At 29.6% G+C, this 19,220-nt stretch overlaps 2 long non-coding RNA genes across 2 annotated transcripts in view; both read right to left on the bottom strand.

Moving 5' to 3' along the window:
* Positions 1-372: 372 nt before the first annotated feature.
* Positions 373-12,175, bottom strand: LOC124456606. The gene is made up of 3 exons (XR_006952346.1): positions 12,164-12,175; positions 2,873-2,877; positions 373-574 (listed from the first exon to the last, which is right to left on the bottom strand). It is a non-coding gene; the product is annotated as an uncharacterized LOC124456606 (long non-coding RNA).
* Positions 12,176-17,033: 4,858 nt separating this feature from the next.
* LOC124456615 overlaps positions 17,034-19,220 on the bottom strand; it is a 31,034-nt gene continuing 28,847 nt past the window's right edge. The window contains exon 3 of the long non-coding RNA XR_006952355.1: positions 17,034-17,180. This is a non-coding gene — a long non-coding RNA (uncharacterized LOC124456615). The remainder of the gene's footprint in view (positions 17,181-19,220) is intronic.

Here is a 19,220-nt window from a genome sequence, read left to right as displayed (position 1 = left end):
TGTAGCTTGCCAAGTTTTGTCGTTTGTAAGTAGTTCGTTTGTAATTTTTTTGGCGATGTCTAGTGGTATGGATGTGAAGAGTGATGTCACGTCGTAGGATATCATGATTTTGTCTGGTCGTAGTTTAATGTGTTCAATACTGGCGAGGAAAGTGGTGGCATTTCTGATGGTGTGAGGTGAATTTTTGACTAATGGATACAGAATGTTATAAAGATATTTTGAAAGTTCATACGTAGGTGATCCTGCAAGCGATACAATAGGTCGAAGTGGGTTGTTTTCTTTATGGATTTTTGGTAGTCCGTAGAATTTGGCGGTGGATGCGTCATTGGGTCGGATTCTTCGTTTTCGTTTAGTTTCTTTTTGTCTTTTAAATGTTTCAGTTTCTGGTTGATGCGGTTGGTGGTCGTTTTGCTGGGGTCTGTGTGGAGAAGTTCGTAGGTGGTGGTGTCTTGTAGGAGGGTTTTGGCTTTGTCTATGTATTCTGATCTGTCCATGATAACTGTTTTGCGTCCTTTGTCAGCTCGTAATATGATTATTTGGTCGTCGTTTTGTAGGTTTTCAATTGCTCGTAGTTCTTCGCAGTTTAGGGTGACAGGTGGTTTGTGGCAGAGGTTATTTGTGATTTTGTGACGAATGTCTTCTTTCGTTTGGTCTGTTAAGTTGGTGTACTTTAAAGCGGATTCCAGGTCGGCAACGTAGTCAAGTTTGTTCGCGTCTTTAAAGTTGTAATTTAATCCTTTGTTTAAAATTTTAGTTTGCTGTTCGGTTAGTGGTTTGTTCGAGATGTTTGTGACAAATTCGTTTGTGTTGGGATGGAGTTGTTTGTAAGATCTGGATTCTTGTAATTTTCGATGAAGTTCGTGGTGTCGTTTAGTTCTATATGTGGATGTTGCTTTTTTGATGGCTTCATTAATGGATTTGGCGTCTGATTGTGTCGTGTATTTTGTTACGGTTTCTCGATGTTCTTGTAGTTTATGACGGTAGATTCGTAAGCGGTTGTGGGCATCTGATATGAGGACGTTTAACATACGGCGGCCGTTTGATTGTGTAATTTGTTGAGCGTGAGTTGTTTTTAATGGTGGTCGATAGTTGATGCTGTTCGGTAGGATTCGTTGTTGTTTGCATTTGTGTAGGAAGTGAAGCTGCTCCAATGTTGATGACTCTTTACGTGCGAATAATTCCCATTTTCTTGTTCTTCTGAGACTATCTATCCCATATGTCGATTTTATAAGTTTGAAAATTTGTAATCCAGGCATTGAATACATAAAAGATAAACGTTTCTCCGGATTTTTAAATGACTTTTATTGAGCTTTCGACTCGTTGCTTTGAGCCTTCATCAGAATGCATTCGACTCGTTGCTTCGAGCCTTCATCAGATTTTTATTGAGCTTTCGGCTCGAAGCAACGAGTCGAAAGCTCAATAAAAATCATTTAAAAATCCGGAGAAACGTTTATCTTTTATGTATTCAAAATTAAATTTTCAAACTTCCATATGAAATAGATAGTCTCAGAAAATAATTCGCATCGCTTCATCAACGAACAGTACAACAACTCAACACATCACTATCAAACGGACGCTTTAATTCCATATCAAAGCGACAAACCGCGCGTCACCGATAGCTACTGGCAATCAAACCGTAAACTAAACACGGCACACGACCAATCGACGCCAAATCCAATAATGAAGCATCACACGCGTAGAACATCGACACGAATCTTACAAACAACTCCATCCCAACACAAACTGTCACAAACATCTCGAACAAACCACTAACCGAACAGCAAACTAAAATTTTAAACAAAGGAAATTACAACTTTAAAGACGCGAACAAACTTGACTACCCGACCTTCCGCTTTAAAGTACACCAACAACAGAAAACGAAGAAGACATTCGTCACAAAATCAACCTCTGCCACAAACACCACCACTAAACTGCGAAGAACTACGAGCAATTGACCACAAAACGACGACAAATAATCATATTACGGAGAGGACGCAAAAATCATGGACAGATCAGAATACAGCCAAAAACCTCCTACAAGACACACCACCTGAACTTCTCCACACAGACCCTTCGCCACCGACATTTAAAGCACAAAGAAAACGAAGAATCCGACCCAATGACGCATCACCGCCAAATTCTACGGACTACCAAAATCCATAAACCCACTTCGACCTATCGTATCGCTTCCAGGATCACCTTATTAACAAAATATCTTTATAACATTCTGTATCCATTAGTCAAAATTCACCTCACCATCAGAAATGCCACCACTTTCCTCGCCAGTATTAAACTACGACCAGACGAAATCATGATATCCTACGACGTGACATCACTCTTCACATCCATACCACTAGACATTGCCAAACAAATTACAAACGAACTACTCACAAACGACAAAACTTGGCAAGCTACAACACAACTAGACAAAATGACATCCTAGACTTACTCAATCTTTGCCTCTCCACTGAATTCACCTTCAAAACACATACTACAGACAAATTTCAGGCACACCAATGGGATCACCACCATCCACATTCCTCGCATCAGCCATGCTGGCACACAAAAACATCAGACTATGGAAAGATATGTCGACGACATCTTTGCCATAGTCAAGAAAGACAAACTGAACAAATACACATAAACAATACAAAAGAACATTACCTTTACTAAAGACGAAGAACACGACAAACAACTTACCTTCTTCGACATCCTACTAACCAGAACAGATGACCACACTAAACACACAAGTATACCGCAAAACCACCCACACAGACCAAATACTTTTCAACAGCAATCATTCGGAACACTTTTCAACAGGATAAACACTCATTGTAATACGGAAGAAGCCAAAAAAACAGAACGAAACTACTTATACTCCACATTTATTAAAAACAACTACCCTAGAAACTTCATAAACATAACTATATACAAAATACAAAACAAAACACAAACCGACAAAAGCAAGGACGAAACAGTAAAATCGTCACATTACCATAAAAACGGAACATCAGAAATGACTGCCAGACTTTTCACCATTTAATACCACAAAACTCAAATCATGTTTCACCAAACATAAAGACAAAACAACAATTCATGATACAACTGACGCGATCTATATGATACCATGTAAAGACTGTTCAAAACAATACATAGGACAAACATCTAAGAAAATTGAAACACGACTCACAGAACACAAAAACGCCATAAAACGACGAGATCCGAACTCACAACCGGCAGAACATACCCACGGAAACAACCACACATTCGACTGGACAGAAACTAAAGTACTCGGACGCGCACAGACTAAACACGCACGCAAATTTAAAGAAGCTTGGTACAGTGAAGACAACGACACAATAAACAGACATATCGACATACCCATCACATACTCATATACTCACAACTAAAGAAAAAGGACATAAAAACTACAAACAACACCAAAACTAAAACACTACACTCTAATATTATTAACACCAACCATATTAACAACACACCAAAACCCATGGCAACGCATTTCACCCCATCCAATCACATTAATCCACCCACTAATCCAATTAGACGCTCTAAACGTCTCCAAGCTAAAAGCACGTGTAAATAAATATCCTCATTCCGATGAAGGCTCGAAGCAACGAGTCGAAAGCTCAATAAAAATCATTTAAAAATCCGTAGAAACGTTTATCTTTTATGTATTCAATGCCTGGATTACAAATTTTCAAACTTATATATGTATATATATATATATATATATATATATATATAAAATGAACTAAAATAAAATAAAATGGACAATTATTTGCTGTCGCTACTCAGAGTTTCACGCCGTAGGGCGATCTTCAGGCAACTGACAGATAATATTTTATTTGCTGACTATATACATCGACTAAAAGGTGTTAAGTTACATGACGGCATGCACTAAACATATCGGAACGTTTATTTAAAATGTTCTCCATAAATGAACGTTTATTTAAAACCCTCTCACACCTATTTGACGAGCTTGGACTAAAAATCACAGCGATGACAAACCATGAACGCACAAACTTCCTTGACGTAACATTTGACCTTAGCAACGACACCTACAAACCTTATAGAAAACCCAACGACGAGCCCCTCTACATTCACAGATCTTCCAACCACCCACCATCAGTATTACGCCAATTACCCACATCCATCAACAACCGAATTAACACACTCTCATCTGAGAAAGACACCTTCGAAAATGCCGCACCAATTCACAACCAAGCTCTTAAACAAAGCAACTTCACCACCCAACTCACCTTTAATCCATCAAACATCAATGTAAACACCACGCACAACAGAAAACGTAACGTCACTTGGTTTAACCCACCATACAGCAAAAACGTAAAAACTCACATCGCCCATGACTTCCTACAACTTATCGACAAACATTTCCCACCAAATACTATACTCTCCAAGATATTCAACCGACACACAATACGCGTAAGCTACAGCTGCGGCGAAAACATGAAAACTTTCATAACCAGACACAACAAGACTATTTTAAAAAGACTTAACCCAGACACAACCCAGAACAAGAACAACCCACCAAAGAAATGTAACTGCAGACAGAAACATCTATGCCCGACAAATGGCAATTGCCTGAAACCCAACGTAATTTACAAAGCCGACGTGACAACGACTGACAACAACGAAACAAAAACTTACATAGGTGTTACTGCATGCGCTTTTAAGACACGATATGGACACCACATTAAATCAATTACGAACATTAAATACCGCAACGAGACAGAACTTTCTAAATACACGTGGACACTGAAAGAAAACAAACGTAACTACAACATTAAATGGGACTTCATCAAACAACTTCCACCTCCGAACAAAAACCAAAGAACCTGCCGTCTTTGCCTTGAAGAAAGGCTACTTATCCTGAAAGGACGTAAAAAGAACATTTTAAATAAACGTTCCGATATGTTTAGTGCATGCCGTCATGTAACTTAACACCTTTTAGTCGATGTATATAGTCAGCAAATAAAATATTATCTGTCAGTTGCCTGAAGATCGCCCTACGGCGTGAAACTCTGAGTAGCGACAGCAAACAATTGTCCATTTTATTTTATTTTAGTTCATTTTATCTTACGCTCTTCTAATATATAGAGTATTGAGCGCTCTTTTATCCAGGAATATTATCCATAATAATATATATATATATATATAATAAGCTGGTAATATAGCTGCTAATATAGCTGGTATAAGCTGGTAATATAGCTCCTTGCTACAAAATAATTATTGTCTTAATTGCTGAAATTTCGACAAAAATGTTGATCTCTTCTAATGCAAGTTTAAGATGGAAAAAGTAATGGAAATACTGTTGCAGTCTTCAGATGTATAAATAATGATGTAGTATGCATTACAAATCAACTTTGAAATCTGATTGACATTTGAGTGCTAAATGTATAGCATCATTAGCGCTGATGATAATGGCAGATTTGTGTAATAGAACTATATTCGTAACTGATGATGATGAAACCGGGAATAAAGTGTTTCTGTCTTCAGATGTCATTTTGAATTGGAGGCAGTGTGGGGTTTTTGAAGTTGTTGATGAATGTCAAGAAATTACTTTAAGCGTGATTTTCGAGGCATATGAAAATAAATCTATCTCAGAACGAAAATCTTTTATTGAAACATTTACTAAAGTATTAAAAAAATATTTGGAAGAAAATTATGATAATCTTCAACATTTTGAACAAATGAAACTACTTATAAACAGTAATGTTGAAAAAATAAATTTTTTTTAGCTGAATAGCTTGAACATGTGTGTATATTGAACTTACCTTTCCCAAAAATCAATTTGATGGAAAAATGTCTAGGATACAGAAATATCAATGTATGTTTACAAAATGTATACACTCTAAAAAAGTTGTTCTTTTTATTTTAAATGTTGTGAAAGATTTTACCCGTGTCATCATTGTCATAATAAAGATCATTTTTGCAATAAAAAATTCAATCCAAAAGATATTATTCCTAGATAATTTGTAATTATTGTAGATTTGAGCAAGGATTTCGACAGCATTGTATCAACTGTAAGAAAATGTTGGCTGACTGTTTTTGTAACGAATGTAGTGTTTACGATGATTATTCGAAAGATTCTTATCATTGTGTAAAATGTGGTGTTTGTAGAATTAATTTACATATATCATTTCATTGTGATACTTGTAGATTGTGTTTTGAAAAGGAAAAAGGAAAAAATCAATATCATGTATGCAAAAAAAGATACTGTACACGATAAATGTTTGATATGTTTGGAAGATACATTAAATGGATTTAGAATGTTAAAATGAGGACATAAAATGCATGTTGATTGTTTGAGACAATTATTATTAAATGGGTTTTCTACTTTTCCGATACGTAGACGTGATTTATTAACACCAACTCTCATCCCGTCAATTAAACGAACATCTTTAAGAACCGTGTCTGATAGAATCTGATACTATCCTCAATACAATCCAAAAACATTAATTTTTTTATTATGTAAAGTATTATATGAAGTATTATACGAAGTATTAACAAATTTATGTATATATATTAGATTATTTTAAGACATTTTTCTAAAAAAATACTCCATTGTGCTGTTTAAATTAGTTTCTGGGTTGAGTCCTTTTAATATATTAAGTTATTTTTTTTTCAAATAAATCAATTAAAAAATTTACTTCTTCCTCATCTTTACATTTGATATTTCCTTTAATAAGTGAATAATATTGTCTTCTAACACAATTTTGTTCGGTGTTTAAATATAATATACTGCAAGTGTATTCAAGATTTTTAGCTATTTCGTTGTTGAATTCTTCAAGTTTTTTTTCAGTCAGACGTCCTCTCTTTTTTTTATACTTTCAAAAACATCCATTAATTGTATTTTTTTCCTAACCATTAATTAATATTATGAGGATGATTCGTAAATACTTGATCGGAATGAGCAAATACTTGATCTTTATTCATTTGATCAGGAGGAAGAGATATAAGTCCTTCATTTTGATTACAAAGTATTATTATTATTTGGAGGAGTTGTAAATCCTTGATCTTCATTAAATTCAACGTCTTCAAGCTCTCTTAAAATAATGCGCATTGTCAGGATATTGTAATTTAAGAAAGAATACGTGGTTCATGACAAAATACTTGTAGTTGAGATTGGAGACATGATATTCAAAAGAGTTGTATTATTTAGGATAAGTTTTTGATGAATATACATTATTAATTGTAGGTGAAGGAGCTGATTTTTGAATATCGTGATGATAAGTATTCAAAGGAGTTTTATCATCATTTTTTCTCTAACTTCATCCATGGGTTGTGGAGAGTCTGTAGATGGTGATGCACGATTTTAATTTTCGATGCAGATTGTTTCAGAATTTAGGTCGGTATTTGTCTTAGTACTTGTCCAATCCAATAATGGTGTTTGTAGAGAAACATATCTATTTTTCTCTTGAAAATGATTTTCTTTTTAATTTTCTTTTGATACTTTTTCTTTAATTTTCTTTATAGTCGTTTCAAAACGTTTTTTTTTTGTTATATCTTTCAAATAAAATAAAATTTTTTCATATATTTTGTTTGATGCCATTTGTCTTGACAATAAAGTAATTTTTAACAAGCACGCTCTTATATACTACACGAATTTGATGCAAAAAATTGTATTTCCTTTCATTTTATCTATTTATGATACGATTACCCTTGGTTGAAATTGCTACATACCTTTGGTTGTACTTGGTACAATCTGATACTTTTTTTTGCTTAAATTTAGAACCTAACCTTGACTTTTTAATTTGATTGATTCACTGAGTGTCTAGAAGTTACTAATTAGGATGTTTTGCGTATTTATTTTGACGTCAATAAAGAATTACTACATGTTTTTATTACTATATATAGTTATTATATGCATAATAACCTTGAACACTTCATATTGCAGCTTAAATTTTTGTTTTAGTTTTTAATACAAAATTTGTAAGAAACTTGTTTTTTTTCGGAAAAATCATTTATTGCTCTTATATAAAAGACTCTTTGTTTGAAATTGTATCCATTGAAGAAATAACGTGTCGTATATTTGTTAAGTTTGTTTTATAAAATGGAATAACAAGGATTAACTGCAAAGACATCAGACAATTCAAGTCCAAATACATCAGAAAGTTCAAGTCCAAACACATTAAATTGGCTTAAAAGAAAATTTTATGTGATGATGATGATGATGATGTAAACATCGAACTTAGCAAAAAATGTAAAAAAATTTGTTAATTAACACAGGAAATATTTAATGTGCAGAGTTAATTAGAAGAATTCAAAGAGAAGCTAGCCCAAAATGAAGCAAAAAATATTTAATGATTAAAAGATATTCAAGCTTTGAAGGATGATTTGAAAGAGAAGCTAGCACGAAATGAAACAAGTAATATTGACTATTTAAAAGATATTCAAGGTTTGTAGGAGGAATGTGATTAATCAAACAATACGTTAACTGATTATGAAAAATAAAAGAAAATCCTCAAGTAAAGGTAGCATTAGCACAAGCTAAGTTGGATGAACATGAAAATTGAAGTGAGTGTGATATCAAAAAACGAAGAAAGACAAATTAAAGGGAACTGAAGACAAAGTGAAATATTATTCTGAATAAAATTAGTATAGTTCATCAAATATTTCCTTTAAACGATTAAGATGTAGTTGTTTCTCATGTTGGATTATATCAGCATCTAAACAAATAAAATCTAAGTACTCTTTACATTTTGTAATTACGTTTTCCTTTTTTCTCATTTTTTTCTTCTTTTTTTTTGTTTTTTCTTTAGTTCAATTAATATCAGTTCTTGTTCCAATTAGTTTTGTCTTGCTTTGCTCACTTCTTCAAATTCAATTCTTTCTTTTTTAATTAAGTCTATCATTTCATCACAAACTTCTTTCAATATGTCGTTGAATATTTTATTTCATTTTCTATTCTATTGTGTTCTTTTAACTTGAAGTCTTCTGTATCGCAATATTCTTTACCTTTGACATTTTCTTATTTTCTTTGTTTGCTTTCACCATTTTATTTTCACTGCTTTCGCGATAAGTGTGTGTTTGCAAGTTAAGTAGATGAAATAGATGCTTCAATTTTATAGATCAAATTTTTTGTGCAAATAAAACCTTGTGACCCTACGAACATACTTATTTTGCGTTTACTTGTTTGACATATGTTAAAACGTGTGACTTTTGTTATAACACAAAGCACATTGAGTATTCAATCTATTAAAATGGTAAAAAAAATTTTTGCATCTAGACTTTATACTAAAACTAATATTTTCAATTTTGTTGAAGTTAGTAGCATAAGATTCCATCACATAACTTGTTAAATAAATGTGATAACAGCAAATTGGTTTTGTTTGAGTTAATATTAGTGTTGTCTAAAATTTACACAATTCTGTTTTGAATTTGTTTATGATTCTATGAATTAAAACTTGTGGTTTTTTCTTTCTGACTGGTTGTGGTGGTATGACTTCGACGCAAAACTATAAATTTCTCTACAATATATTAGATGATAAGGTGGCTAAATGTGAACATGGCATCGGTACACACATGGAATTATTAAAAGACGAAGTAAAGTTGATGCGCTTTGAATTAAAAAAACCAAAGTTACGATGAAGCTCAAGTTTATAGATATTTTCTGATGTGTAAAGATGATATCAAACAAATCAAAGAATTACAAAAAAGAATACAAAAATCGGAAAAACTTATACAAAAAATCTTAGAATTTTACTAAATTTAGTACAAATGTTATATTTAGATTTTGTTGAAGATAATAGTTTAATAAATGTGATGACAGCAATGGAAGATAATTTTTTAATAAATGTGATGACAGCAAACGGAGTTTGTTTGAAATATTATTACTATTCTCTCGAGTTTATGCAATTTTGTTTTGAATTTAGGTGTGATTCTATGTATAAGACTTGCGATTTTTGTCATAACACAAACTGCGCTTATCACTAAACACAATAAAACGGTGAAAACAATTTTTGCATCTTATTTTAATGCAAAACGCATTTTTTTGATTTTGTTGAAATCAGTGTCAGATTGTACCAGTCACAGGTATTGAAGATAGTTGTTTAATAGATTGTGATGACAATAAATGGATTTGTTTGAGATATTATTAGTGTTATCTCGAATTTACACAATTCTGTTTTTAATTTAGGTATGATTCTATTTACTAAAACTTGTGATTTTTGTCATAACACAAACTACGATTACTTTTCATTTGACTCTGAAGATGACTACCGCTAAGGTTGTCGAAACGTCAGTCAACAACAACAAAAACAGTCCTTCTCAGGACTTTATTAACCTGTACGATCATCATTTACAAACATATAATGATACTCCAGGGTTTAAGCCATTTACCATTTACTTTAACACAAATCACGTTAATTACTAAAAGCATTAAAAGGTGAAACATTTTTTGTATCTTGCTTTAATGCAAAACGCATATTTTTGATTCTGTAGAAGTCAGTGTCAGATTGTACCAGTAACAGGTGTTAACTTGATATTTAATGGATATGATGACAGCAAATGAGTTTCGTTTGTGTTCTCAAATGTTCAAGGACAGCTAGCAAACCAAGACACAGTGTATTGACCTGTAGATACGAACGTTCAAGGTGAAACCGAAACAAAGGGCATTTTGTTGTAACGAGAGTATTTAAGCACACGTAAATATCACAATTACATTAACGTTTCTCTAGTTACGCTGAAGTCTGTTTGTTTGTTTCCAAAGAGTATTTCAAAGACTATTAAGAAAAAACATATACAGGTAAGAATTTTATACTATTCGCTTTCTATTTACGATGTAATTTTTATATCAAAATTGCGTAAGCGTTTCTCTAGTTATGATAAAACCTGTTTAATTGTTTCCAAAGATTATTGTAAAGACTATTGAGAGAATAAACATGTACAGGTAAGAATTTAATAATATTTGCTTTTTTACGAGATAATTTTTTTTTACTATCATAATTGCATTAAATTTTCCTGGTTGCGGTAGAGCCTATTTGTTTCTTTGTTTCAAAAAATATTCCAAAAGACTATTCCAAAAACTATTGAAAGAAAAACGTATACAAGTAAGAATTTAAGCCAATTTGTATTTGATTTACAAAGTATGATTTCAAATATGTTAGAAAATTGATTGTAACTTAATTCATAAGAAAAAAATTATAAATGATTACACAGAATAGAAAACGATTAATGGGTCATTTGAAAGAGTAGTTGTATCATAGTGATGAAAACTTTTTTGGAGGGTGAGAATTTATTATAAAATTTTATTGTAAAGACGTATATTGATAACTCGCAAAATTTTTAATACGGATGCAAAAACAATTTATTTTAAAAGTTAGACAACATGAAAAGAACTTTTATGATATTAAAGATCTTGATAAAGTGTTAAATATTTTTATTTGCATAATCCAAAAAAAGTGTGTACGGGTTTTAAAAAAGTATAAGAGATTTTTATGTTAATTTTTTTGCTAGGAGAAAATTATGATCTATTTTGAAAAAATAGAGTTATGAGCATAATTAAAAAACCCTGCGAAAGTAAATTTCAGAATTGCAAAAGTGCAATTATTGTGTAAAGTTGAAGTTGACCTTAGCAAAATTAATACTGGATTATATTAAAGCTGATTTTTTTCCCTTTTATTCGTGGCAAGATACAAAGAAAAGATTATTTTCGATTTTAAGACAAATTTCTGTTAAAAATATTTAAAAAAATAAATAAAAATTGTACTTTGTTAAACCCCGACGGATTGTTGAATAAAGTTTATACGCATTTAAAAAAAGATGTTGATGATGATATTAAAGAAGATGAAGAAGAGTATGATAATGTTATAGTTGACTTTAATAAAAAGAAAGGTCAGTAACGAAAATTTATATCTGACAAAAAAGCTATGAAACGAATGAAAATAAATTAATTACTTTTTTTAAGTAGTTTTTTGGAAGTTAATTAATGGAAAAACACTATATCAAAAGTCATGTGCTGTTATATGACTTGATGGTTATAACGTTTGTCGTGTGGATGATATTGGTGGTCATAGTTGTAAATTTTACTATAATCAATACAAACCAAGAGTTGATGTTAACTCTAACTATAAAATGTATATAAATAAACATGCTATTAAATTTAATTGCTTCAGTTTTAAACGGTTTTTTAATTTTTATTGTTTTCTATTAGTACTTTTTTGCAGATAACATTATGACAAAAATTAGTTATATTGATACATTTTTGAAGATTTTTTTCCATTTACATAACCTCCAAAAATTAACGAGTTATTTTATAAGATTTTTTATGATTCAATTATATGGATTTTTTATCTATTCAAGCCTTTGATATTTTATTGATGGAATATTCTGGGCATCCTTTGTTATATCCATTGCATTTTGTGTGCAGCTATTTATTAAAAATGAAAACAATTCCGCCGAAAAAGAAAATGTTGAAAATTCAACCATTTGTAGAAAATTTAAAACATTCAATTCATTTTAAATCTTTTTCAAATGATAAAAAATTCAATATTTTCAGCAAATAATTGTTCATTTTATTTTAGTTCATTTTATCTTACGCTCTTCTAATATATAGAATATTGAGCGCTCTTTAATCCAGAATTATTATCCGTAATATATATATATATATATATATATATATATATATATATATATATATATATATATAACGTCATTTCTGGTAATATAGCTCCTTGCTGCAAAATAATTATTGTCTTAATTGCTAAAATTTCGATCGACAAATATGTCTTCTAATGCAAGTTTAAGATGGAAAAAGTAATGGAAATACTGTTGCAGTCTTCGGATGTATAAATAATGATGTAGTATGCATTACAAATCAACTTTGAAATCTGATTGACATTTGAGTGCTAAATGTATAGCATCATTAGTGCTGATGATAATGGCAGATTGGTGTATTAGAACTATATTCATAACTGATGATGATGAAACCAGGAATAAAGTGTTTTTCTCTTCAGATTTCATTTTAAATTGGAAAAGGCAGTGTGGGGTTTTTGAAGTTATTGATGAATGTCAAGAAATTACTTTAAGCATGATTTTAAGCGTAACTTTAAGCGTAACGTTGGTAAAGAACCCTTCAAACCCCTTCTTTACCAACGTTACCTTGATGATTGCTTTCTACTCTTCCAATCATTGGATCACATATCTCTTTTCCTTACCTATCTGAACCACCAACATCCTAACATCTCCTTTACATCTGAACTGGAAAAAGACAGCACGCTCCCCTTTCTTGACGTAAAAATAACTCGCTCAAACGGCAAGTTTTCCACCTCCGTGTATCGTAAACCCACTTTCACTGGTCTCTTCACCAATTTCCATAGTTTCATTCCCATTCAATACAAACGCTCCTCGATCTCCTCTTTACTTCACAAAATTTTCAACCTCTGCTCCAGCTATGAACACTTTCATACCGAACTAGAAGTCGTTAGAAAATTGTTCACCTTAAACAACTTCCCTTCATACATATTTGACAATCATGTTCACCGCTTCCTCAACAATACATTTGAACCAAAGATCTTATTCACGCTGCTTCTAAGAAAATCATGTACTTCTGTCTCCCTTTCACTGGCCTACACTGTCTACAGATTCGCACTCAAATCACTCGAGTCTGCAATGCTGCCTTTCCTCATATCAACGTTCGCTTTGTTTTTCGTTCTTCCAGGCGTCTCTCCTCTTTCTTTCCTTTAGGGCTCCCAAGCTCCTGAGATCTGGTGTTGTATACTCATTTAAGTGTCGATGCTGCTCTGCATCGTATGTGGGTCAAACCACGCGTCATTTACACACTAGAATATCGGAACATTTGGGAATCTCTCCCTTAACAGGGAAGCCTTCCTTATAGTAGTTAACTAATATATATATATATATCATCGCAGGCTCAAGTTTTTTTATTATAAAATGTATTATGTCTAAAAATAGTCATAATACATCTTATAATAAAAAAAACCGGGGGGATCGTTTTTGAGGCAGTCAGCGGTAGTAAACATAATAATAGAGGAGGGTGAGCCTGTGATAATATACATATATATATATTAGAAAAGTGAATAAGAGTAATATATAAACAAGATTTTATAAAAAAAGATATATTTCAAATACAATATAAAATACTTACATTGATGAAAGTCCAAAGTCCAATTTTTTGAATGATAATATGGAAAGTTCAAAGTCCAATTTATTGATGATACAAATTGTCTCGCTTCAATGCTTTATCCACAATAAAGAATCGATAAAAGGACTTATATAATTCACCAAATTCATTATCGCTCCAAAACCACTTTTAACCAACTATTCAACTCCATACAAAGAAGACATGGATAAACTGAGTTGCATCGTATGTTACACATTCTAATATTTAACAAAATTTTTTCTAAAAAAAGAAATGATGTTAAACAAGTAAGTATCATAATGTTAATAAATAATAAAAATTAAAATATGCTTACCAAAAAAAGTGGAGATAAATTTAATCACAAACATCAATATTAGCAGACTGAACCAAACACGTTGTTGCTTAATGAAGACAGAAAAGAAATCCAATATGAAGAAGACCTGTCATAAACAAATATTGACCATCATATTTCCAAAAAAATTTCAGATCTTGAATAATTGAATTAATTCTATTTTTGAAAGACATCTTCTCTCTTTGAGTGATTGAATATTTATGATACATCTACATATAGAAAAAAGTATAAATATAGATAAAATTTAAAAAAAATGAAATTTATTGTAAAAAGTTGAAAAAAGTTGAAAAAAATTGAAAAGAAATAAATTTAATAATGTAAAAAAATGAAAAAAAATGTAAAAAATTGCAAAACAATTTTATTCAAGAAAAAACAATTTATTACATGTTTTTACAATTTAAAATGTTATATTAAAAAAATTTTTTTAAAATAATCCACTAGATCGTACATGATCCCATGAACCCCACGGGCACACCACCAAATTTTGATTGACGACATCCACCGAATGTTAATAGATTTTCCTCCTTACTGGGTAAATCAAATGTTTTTTTACCTTCACCAAATACTTCTGGTTTTTCTTCTTTACTAAGTAAATTAAATGTTTTTTGAGCACTAGATTTACCGAATAATCCAGTTGCTTCATCAGATGTTGATTTTTTTTCAGATAAAACATTTTTATCTTTTTTTTCTAATTCATTAATTTTATCAAGTAATTTGTAAGAATGTAAAAAATGTTCTTTTTCCTTTTTTGTTATCATATCATTTATTTCTTTTATTTCTTTTTGCAGTAAAATATTTGTTGTTTTTATAAATGAAAATAATTCTTGTAGCCTTGTTTTTATATCAATATTTTCATTCATTTTTTCTTTTTTTTTTCTTTTCTTTCTGTAATACAACAAAACTTTGGTTAAAAATGAATATATTCTGATTTGAGTTTTGTTAATAACATTATCTTACCGTTGTATAATTTCTTTCTTTATGAATAAAATTAACTTCTTTTGCAATTTTTTTTTGTAATTCTTTCTTTTCTTTACAGCAAGTATATGTATGATAAAAAATACAATCTGATGGGTATACTGGTAATGACGCGTTATTTAAAAGTTTTTGAGATCTTTGACATTTTTTACAATAAAAACAATATTTATAAAATAATTTTTTATATCTTTCATTTTCAAGAAAATTATCACTTTTATTTTCAAGAAAATAATCACTTTTATTTTGTTCCATTCAAAAATTTAAATTTCTTAAAAAAAAGAAAAATAGAATAATGTGTTTTTCTTTCTTTTTATTTCTTTAAGTTCTTTCTTAACATATCTTTTATTTTTCCTCTTTTTTTCTTCTTCTTCTTTTATCGATTGAATTTCTTCTTTAATTTTTCTTTTTAATCCTTTTTTGTCTTTACAGCAAACGTTTGCATGATAATCAATACTTTCTGCTGCAGTTGGTGTTGGTGAATTTTTCAAACTCAAATAAATTTCGTAATCAAAACATATATTAAATGATAACAATATTTATAAAACAGTTTTCTGTATGCTGTATTGATTTTGCTTGTATGGTATGTTTTATATGACATTTAAGTTTTTTCTTTCCTTTCTTCTTCAATAAAACTAATTTCTTCCTCAATTTTTTTTATTTCTTCTTTTTCTTTACAGCAAACATACAAATGATGAAAAACACATTGTGTTGGATTTTTTGGTAATGAAGCATTATATAAAGCTTCCATTTGATATCTTTGACATTCTTTACAATAAAAACAATATTTATAAAATAATTTTCTATATCTTTCATTTGCAATACTATTCTTATTTTCATTCATTTTTTCCAAAATAAGTCACCTATTTTTCCAAAAAATGTCAGTATGAAAATGAATAAAGTTTACAATTTAATCTGTTTACAATAAACTAACATATTTTTTTAATTTCTATTTCTTTCTTGTATACTTTTATCGATTTGAAGTGTTTTTTTTTTCTCTTTTAAAAAAATTTACATGAGGTTTTAAATAGGGATTTTTTCATTTTTATTTCTTTAAGTTCTTTCTTCCATATTCTTTTATTTTTTTTTCCTTTTTTCTTTTTCTTCTTCGATATATTTCATTTCTTCTTCAACTTTTTTCTTTAATTCTTCATTTTCTTTACAACAAAATTCTGCATGATACTTGATAGCATCTTCATTTGATAATGGTGTATGACCAAACCAACTTAACTTAATTTTATGATTTCGACACGATGTACAAGAAAAACAATATTTATAATGTAATTTGTTGTATATTTTATAGATGTGTTCATATGCCATATCTATTTTTGATTTTAAAATTTTACACAACAGGTTTTATATAGTTTTGTAATAATATAAAGTGTTTTTTTCTTTTTTCCATTTTTTAAATTCTTTTTTGAATTTTTTTTTATTTATTTTTTTTTCGTATTCAATATGATTTATATGGTTAATAATAAATTCATTAAAAGTTAATTCACTAACATATTTATAATTATTTGGTAAAAAATAGATATATATACATTTACTACAATTAAATTCAGTTAAAAATTCATAAATTTTACCTATTTCACTTTTACCCATTTTATTTTATATATAAGTGTGTTCTTTTTGCTGTTTTCTCTTAACTTTATTGATATACTATGGAACAAAATTTAAAACGAGCACAAGCATATCTTTCTGAATGGGAAAAAATACCTGAAAAAAAAAGGAAAGACTTTTTATAAGATATGATTGTTTGTAATGAGAAATTAGTTTCTTCTATTCATGATTATATTCGGATTATTAGACATATTTTGAAGAATGAACAATTGTACAATGATTTAAGAAATACACCATGGTATAATGAAGAAAAAAACGAAGAGGTGGTTTTCGACTTGGATAAATATGAAGAAAATGAGCACGATTTGTTTTTAAAGAAAAACGTAGATAATGAAGTATATATTTACTTGGTTGTTTGTTGTTATAAACATTTGTTGTAAAATTTACTATTCAATCATATCAATAGTATCGTTGCATGAAGTTTTGGTTTGTATATTGTATATAAAGATATCAATTACATCTATTCCTCCTGAAACCTTGGAAAGAATAAATAAAGCTTACGAGGAAGAAGAAAGAGAGAGAAAAAAATTTTTAAAAGAAGTGGTGTTAGAAAATGAAGTTACTTTATTTTCATTAATTCACGGATATATTGATTTGTTAAACAATTTGTTAGTTTCTTCTGATTTATATAATGATTTTAAAGAATGGCATGGAGAGGATTTAAAATTCTCTAATATTGTTGGAAGTTATTCTTAAATACGTGTGAATACACTCAAGAAAAATGAAAAAAATCAAATTTATCTACCTTTTGGGTTTTCTGATCCTGCGTATAAAGATCAACGATCAAATGAAGACATGAACAAAAATGGATGAGAACTTCGTACTTGTACATAGTGTTTTAACCAACGAATATTTTTATAGAATTTACCATAAAAATGATGAACAATATGATTAGTTTAAAATATGTATGCAATCTATAGACGATACTGGTATATATAAAGAGAGCGCTTGGATTTGTAAACAAAAAAGACATGGTTTAAATACAGTGAAGGAATTATTAGAGAAGATAAAAATATTTTAAATATGGATAATGGAGAGAGTTTTGTACGGGATATAAGTAGATTTTTTGATTTATCTCGTGAGACTAATCAATACATTTTTGGTGAATATTTTAAAGCTCTTAAAGAAAGAGAAAAAGATAAAAAAATCATAGCTGAAATATCGTTTGAAAATTATAGGAATCAAGTTAGAATCACAAATTACATGTTGGAAAAAAATATCACAGAACAAAAGATAAAGGATTTAGAAGAAAGACTTCGAATTGCTGAAGAAAAGAACAAAGAATTTGTAGAAAGAGAAGAAACATTATTTCTAACTAATGAAGAAATGAAAATAGTAAATAAATCTTTATGTGAAAAAAAAATGAATTGATTGATATAAATAAAATATTGCTAAAAAAACTTGAAGAAAAAGACGATGACTTGATAGTTGATTGATACATATATATACTCATAACTGTATTAAGAAGAAAATTTTATTGTTAACGAAAGTTTTACGCTTGCTGCATTAAAAAAATTATGTAAAGATATTCAAAATGAAAATAAAATTTTAAGAAAAAAATTGCATTATATTCAAAACTATGAATAAACAACAATTTTATAGGGCTTATATTTTATTTTTTTTGGATACAATTGAGAAAAATCTCAAGAAGGGACTGCTTTAAAATTAGATGTTGAAAAATTGAATGTAGAGATTGAAACTCTTATCCACAAGATTAAAGAGTAAGATATTATCATAAAAGAGCAAGATATTATCATAAAAGAAAAAGAAAATAAAATTATAGAGTTAGAGAAATTGATAGAAGAAAGAAAAAAATTATTGTATGAAAATGGAAAATAATCATGATGATTGTGATACTATTAATAATTGTTTATTGTTTATGTTATGTAATATTTTTATTATTTAATTTATGTTTGGGTGTTTATATAAAGAACAATAAGAACAATAAGAACGGAGAAATGGATGATTCCTACATTTGTCTTTTACTTATAACTGGTTGTATTTTTCTTAAATTGAACGAAATACATTCAACGAAAGTGGAATTTTTTAATACCAGGATAAAGATATTGGAAGAAAATATCAAGGAATTAAAGACTTTATTTGATGAACGTACTTGAAAATGATCATGATGATGAC

The sequence above is a fragment of the Xenia sp. Carnegie-2017 genome, unplaced genomic scaffold (assembly GCF_021976095.1).
Source record: "Xenia sp. Carnegie-2017 unplaced genomic scaffold, XeniaSp_v1 HiC_scaffold_57, whole genome shotgun sequence".
Lineage (NCBI taxonomy): Eukaryota > Metazoa > Cnidaria > Anthozoa > Malacalcyonacea > Xeniidae > Xenia > Xenia sp. Carnegie-2017.
Note: the sequence above shows the minus strand (reverse complement) of the source record. Positions and strands in the feature narration are given on the sequence as shown.